The 6,912-nt window shown below is 44.3% G+C and overlaps 1 long non-coding RNA gene across 1 annotated transcript; it reads right to left on the reverse strand.

The window, feature by feature from the left end:
- Window positions 1-975: 975 nt before the first annotated feature.
- On the reverse strand, window positions 976-1,575 carry LOC109410920 (uncharacterized). The gene is made up of 2 exons (XR_002130297.4): window positions 1,318-1,575; window positions 976-1,251 (listed from the first exon to the last, which is right to left on the reverse strand). It is a non-coding gene; the product is annotated as an uncharacterized LOC109410920 (long non-coding RNA).
- Between the last annotated feature and the right edge of the window lie 5,337 nt (window positions 1,576-6,912).

A 6,912-nucleotide genomic window follows, 5' to 3' on the forward strand; every position in this document is an offset into this window, starting at 1 on the left:
CCAGGGTTTCCTCCGTAAATTCCTACAGATATCCCTCCAGAAATTTCTCCAGATATTCCTCCAACGATTTCTCCAAAAATTCCCCCAATTATTCCTCCAAAAATTCCTCCAAGTTTTCTTCAAGGATTCCTCCAGATATTCCTCCAGGAATTCTAAAAGTAATTCCTGCAGGGATTCCTCCAGGGATTCTTTCAGCAATTCTTCCATGAATTCGTCCAGGGTTTCCTCCATAAATCCCTGCAGTGATTTCTCCAGAAAATTTTCCAGGGATTCTTCAAGGAATTCTTCCGGGGATTCCTCCAGAAATTCCTCCAAGGACTCTTCCAAGATATCTCCAGAAATTCCTTCAGGGATTGCTCCATGAATTCCTCTAGATATTCCTCCAGGAATTTCTCCAAAAACCCCTCCAGAAAGTCCTCAAAGACTTCAATAGGAATTCCTTCTGGTATTGCTATAGGAATTACACCAGGATTTTTTATAGGAACTCCTCCAGGAAGCCCTCCAAGAAATCTTTCAGTAATTTGTCCAGAGATTTCTCCAGGGATTCTTCCAGCAATTCTTCTTGGACTTCTACAGGTTTCTCTGAGAACGTCCATTTCTTTCTCAAGGAATTCCTCCAAGAATTGCTGCTGGAATTCCTCCAGGAATTTCACCAGAGATTTCTTCAGGGATTCCTGGAGGAACTTCTAATAAACATTTCCCAGAGCAACTCGTGGAGCAATTTCCGGAGGAACTCCTACAAGAATTCGCGGAGGAACCCTCACAGGAATTCCTGGAGAAATTCCCACATGAATTCCCGGAGGAACCTCTTTATAAATTACCGGAGGAACTGCTACATGAATTCCCGTAAAATATGCTAGAGGATAATAAAAATATCTCCCTCGAATAACCATGTTTTACCCTATGTCATCTGCGGAACCAAACGGTCATTTTCGATGAGAGCGTTTCCAACACAATGTTTATAGACTATCCTACTACACTTGATTAGCACACTATTTATTCATATGCCGTACATTGTCTTCCGGTTTCAGCACGGTTATCCATTGGCCTCCCCAAACAACTTCTTTGCGGACTAATCCAAAGCTGTGCCTAATCGTCATCCGCCTCCGCCGTCACGGCCAGAGTAAAAACACACCTGCAAAGCTCTTCCCATTCCGGTTCCAGCTTGTTTCCTCTCGAAAGCTTCTGATGGTCATCAGTCATGTTGCGATCGCCCAGCTCTTGATCCAACGGTACCGTTCTGTTCTAGAACTAGATGAAGAATTGAACGGCATGAATATTTGCTGCGGAAAATAGCTATCATAAAAACATCCATACCTGATAAGAAACGAAGTGGTTGATAATTCATTCCGGGCAATTTTCCGCTGATGATATTGATTGCATTTTCCCCGGTCCGGGGCAGGAAAACAGCAACAAATACAAAACGATATCACGCGCGATCCGAAATTAAACGATAAACTGCAACAAAAGTTGTCGCGAATATGCAGCGAAACCAAAACAAACAACAGCTGTCAAACAATTTGGAACGGACTGGATCGCGTTCCAAATCTTGTGCAAAATGAAACAGAGAGTATGCCAGTTTTATTTTATTTAGATCGGAACTGTTCGAAACTGGAATTTAGAACGCACCGGTGGAGATCTAAAATTTCGATTTGGTCTATCCAAATGTCAAAATTTGGAATAGAACGCGACCGCTGAAAACGACCTTAGGCACTGGTTGGTTTTTGCTTCTCTCGGCAGCCAAGCGTCAAAATGCAACACCGCATAATCTATGGACGGACGACAACTTACTTGCAAGTTGTATCGCAGCATAAGGGCAGTGCAACATGCGAACCGCAACCCCCGGCACCAGGAACAAAACGTGTGATAAGAGCTTCCAGTTGCGAATTGCACATCTTTCCCATTGCATTGCTGATGCTCAGCTTGCTCCATTCTGCAACCGAATCGTGTTTCGAAACTTGCAAACAGGAGGAGTTGGTATTGTTGACTCCTCGCTGGAATGGGACGAAGCCTGGTGTGCTTGCATAAACTGCAGCTGGTTTTCTGCCATGAGCTGGTCTGGCTTGGCAGGAACTCTGGAGGGAAGAATTTTCCACTCGAATTGCGAGCGCAAGTGGGTTTGGTGGGTGGAGCTTGGTGCCGTCGTGGGAAAATGATATGATTATTATAAAAGTACAAGTTTTTACGTTCCGAAACCCATCACAGAGTCGTGCCCATGTTTTCTCAGCTGGGGCTGCCGGGAGCTAAGTGGACGTGCTTCCACAAAATGCTAGACGTTTTTCTCGTCCAGTGACGTGTGAAGGGGGAACTTGGGCGGCCAGACTTTGAGTTAGACAGGACATCGTTGAGACAAGGGAGGAATTTGGATACTCTGGTAATAATAAGTATTAATACCACTGAGTTATGGGTTTGAATGGGAAGTTCTCAATCTTTTTGACATAAAGTCCAAAAGGAACATAACCTACCTCTCAGCATCGAACTCAGACATCTTCATGATCGTCTTGCTAAATACTCCGAATTTCTGGTCAGATTGAAAGCATCATAAAATTTCATGGCACCCTTGTACACACCTACGACGACTACGGTTGGGTTGGGGATATGTGTGCATGTGGTGGGTACGGTAGTACAGTTGCAATCCGAAATGCGATAGCATACTGTACACACACCGACTGTCGCTGCCGGGGAGCAAAACTTGGACCGGAGTAAAATGGTCTGACGTTTTGTGCAAGACAAATGTAAAATTGTGTCTTATTCAACGGAATACAAATTGCGCAAGTTTTGTACCACCATCATGAATGTTACCGAACGACCTCTTCCTCCCATGGAAGCTGGAGTTTGCTAAGCGAAGAACAGCACAGATCCTGTCGGTGCCTTATCGCTGTTGATGGTCGGCAAAAAGTTGAGCTTCTCGAGTTGGCTTTCGAGACAGTCTTGCATATTGGGACGGGCGATGCTCACAGCTGATGGTCATTATCGGTTGGGATTTACACTTGATTTGTGTATCAATGTTGCAAAGTTTGAATTGGATTGAAAGTGATGGTTTTCTATTGCTGGTAAGACTACACAACTACAACGACAGCAGGTCGAATGGACATTAAACACATGCAATTGAATGCCGCTAGAAGCATCCATTTAGCAAATTCAAGCTTAACTTTACAAAACACCGTATGTCGCAAATGTAAAAATGATTCCCCGTCTTCCATCCGTACGTCTAAGACACAGTACGGAAGCTCCATCTCCGACCATGAGGTAGTATACCCACGGGGCTGCTACGATGATCTGATTCTGTTGCCGCTTATCATGCGCAGCTAGAGCTCACTAATACCAACATTCACTAAATACAGCAGCGGGAGAAAATGAGGAAAAATGCACTTTGGCGAACAAATTTTGCGAAAACAGGTGTTGTGAGTCTTTTCACAAACATTTCCCACTTTCTGTAGGAACTTTACCTAAACATTGACACTCTCAAATTGAAAATTATCAAATAATGCCGCTTTTTCATGATCAACACTTTTATGAGATCTAATGTGATGCAAGCGTTTTGCACCAATATCCCTCGTAAACAGGTAAACATTCAAATTTCACGACTGTGTTGGTGAATATTTTGGCTGGAGCATAAATTTATACTCCACGTAAGGAGGCACAATCCAACCTGTCAAACTCCATAGTGAAAAAATAGGTTGCCGTCCCCGTGAGTATACCTGATTGCAGATATCCATGTTCCCTCAGCCGCACCCCAAACGATGAAAGTTCGCAATATGCGCGGAATCGACATCGTTCAATTACAAGCTGACTTCCAAGCAATTGACCTTCAAGACGTCTACGAAACAAACGATGTCAATCGAAAAGTCGAAATAACAACAACAAAATTGCAGTCTCTTCTGGAAACGCATGCCCCGGAAAAAGTTATTCAAGTTCGCGATATACGCACACCTTGGATAACTCGAGGCATAGAACAAGCTATCGCTGTACGAGATCTCGCATATGCAATATACGCCCGTAATCCCAACCGAACCAGAAATAGCAATCAGTGAAGGGAGTACGTACAAGCCCGTGATCGCGCAAAGACTCTGATCACCAACGCCAAGAAGCAATACGCCGACAGAAACTTCTCTGCTGACCTCCCTGCCAAACAGCTCTGGAGTATTTTTATTGTCTTTATTATAGAGACTTTCAGACGAGCTCTGGAGTAATTTGCGTAGGGAGGGAGTACACAACAACGAAAAGAAAGCCACACCATCCAACAATTTCGACGCCCATCAACTCAACCAGTTCTTCACGGAGGGGCATCTAGCACTTCCAAACAGTCGCAATGCAATGGTTCCGGTAACGTTCAAGAAGAACTGAATTTTCAACCCACCAGCGTAGAGGAAGTAGCTAGAAGAATGTTCGAGATAAGTTCAAATGCTACTGGAAGCGATCATCTCCCAATCTCCTTCGTGAAAATGCTGAGCCCCTTCATACTTCCACTACTGACACACATATTCAACACCATTATCGCAGAAAAGACCTTTCCGTCTTCCTGAAAAAAAGCTGTTGTAACACCGATTCCAAAATCAGGTAACCCAACAGTCCCTAAAGATTTCCGCCCAATCAGTGTCCTGCCATCGATCTCGAAAATCCTCGAAAAGATTTTGCTTGCGCAGATATCCTATCATCTAGACGTCCCCAATCCACATCTAATGGCCGCACATCAATCCGGTTACAGGCGGGGATATAACACCACCACCGCACTTACGGAAGTCACTCACAACATCTACCAACATCTCGACAATCAACACTGCACAGTAATGGTTTTGGTCGATTTCTCGTTAGCTTTCAACTGCGTTAAGCATCGAATTCTCTTAGACAAACTGAACCGGGAATTTGGATTTTCCCCGGCGGCCTGTGACTTGATCTCGTCGTTTTTGAACCAACGAAGGCAAACTGTAAAGCACGGCGACGCCACGCCACGTCAGAGGATCTGCCCCTAATCGATGGAACACCCCAAGGATCGTGTTTGAGTGCCATGCTGTTCAGCCTGTTTATTAACAGTCTACCGAGTGTCCTGCAGTGCAAATGCCAGCTCTACGCCGATGATCTTCAGATTTACGTTTCTGGCCCTATCAGTCAATTTGATAGACTGGTAGACATCATCAACCGAGACCTGATATCGATCGAAGCTTGGACCCGGCACAATATGCTCACACCGAACCCTAAGAAAACCCAGGCAATTGTGTTTAGTAGGGAAGGCAATGTCATCCCTCAGAACAATATTGTCTTCTGTGGAGAACCCATTCAGCTTTCCGATAAAGTTACCAATCTGGGTCTTGCTATGGACAAGAGACTATTCTGGACAGACCAAGTCAACGATGTGGTGAAACGGGTCTACAACACACTGCGGACTTTTCGTCGATTTCAGAGTGTGTTGTTGCTCACCACCCGGAAAAAACTCGTACGAGCTGTCATCGTACCACTGTTTACATACTGCGATGTTGTATACTACTCGGGATTGACGGAAGCACTTAAGCAGCAGCTACACCGAAGCTTCAAATCGGCCGTACGCTTTGTTTACGGTCTTCGCCGACGGGATACCACGGAAGAGGTACGCCATACCATTCTGGGAAGAGACCTCCTGGACAACTATAAACTTCGTGTCTGCTGCTTCTTACGACGCGGCTACCTCCGTGAACTACCGTCGTACCTGCTTCAACATCTTCAACCGGGGGCGAACATTAGAGCACGCTCCTTCGTCCTACCACATCATACAACGTCTAGCGGGAAGAGTGTCCTTATCAGCGGAGCCTTTGGCCCTGAAGCAGAAGCCTACACTAACACCATTCAAGAGTGGTTTCCAATAATATGTTAGATTGTCTAAATTGATAGCTAATAGGTTCTAATTGATTTCCTTTATCAATTACTAATGTCAAATTGACCGATTCACCTTTCCTTGACCTGAGCAAAAGTTGTATTAACTAACAGGCTGCCATTTTCTAAATAAATAAATTACAAAATAAATTACAAACAAATCGATATTTTGATGATTCTGCATACAATGGTATAGATTCTATGTGTAAAGCTTCTTTTTATTGTCAAATAGCATTCCAATAGCTCATGAAAATTAAAATGAAAAACACCCTATGTAACAATATATCATAAATCTATATATATAAAAATGAATTTCCGTCTGTCTGTCTGTCTGTCTGTCTGTCTGTCTGTCTGTCTGTCTGACCGCTATGCATTCGGAAACTACTGAACCGATCGGTGTGAAATTTTGTATGTGGGTATGTTTGAGGCCGGGGAAGGTTCTTAGCTTGGTGTGAGACCTCTCCGGTCTCTGGAACGGGAGGCTCCCATGCAGATGAGTCTTCGGGGCACTACTCTAAGGAGCTGTGTGTCAAAAAACACAGTAGGCAGGCAGTACGACGATTGCCGGGACAGCTATGTGCAATAAACATTTCAAAAGTGGTTCATTTTTTAAAACTAAAGGCACACGAAATGGAACGTGAAACCCACTTTTGACCCCGGGAGAACATTGACGCTCCAGAAGGAAACTTCACTAGGCCCCAAGCAGCTGGTCTGAGCCGCGGCCGCTTTCAGGGCGGGCACTCTAAGGAATTGCTTCAGGTCCAGGTATTTACCAGAAATTCCTTCAGGGATTCCTCCAAAGATTCTTCCAGAGATTCTTCCAGAGATTCCTCCAGGAATTCCTTCGATAATGCCTCCAATAATTCATCCAGATGTCCTTCTAAGATTTTTTCCTGGAATTCTTCCAGACATTCCTCTGGAAATTGCTAATGGAATTTCTGCAGGGATTCCTCAAGCAGATTTCTCAAGGATTCATCGAGGAATTACTCCAGGTATTTCTCTAGAGATAACTCATGAAATTCCTGTAGAAAATCCACTAGGGATTCCTCGAGGAATTTTTCCCGA

The sequence above is a fragment of the Aedes albopictus genome, chromosome 3 (assembly GCF_035046485.1).
Source record: "Aedes albopictus strain Foshan chromosome 3, AalbF5, whole genome shotgun sequence".
Taxonomy (NCBI): domain Eukaryota; kingdom Metazoa; phylum Arthropoda; class Insecta; order Diptera; family Culicidae; genus Aedes; species Aedes albopictus.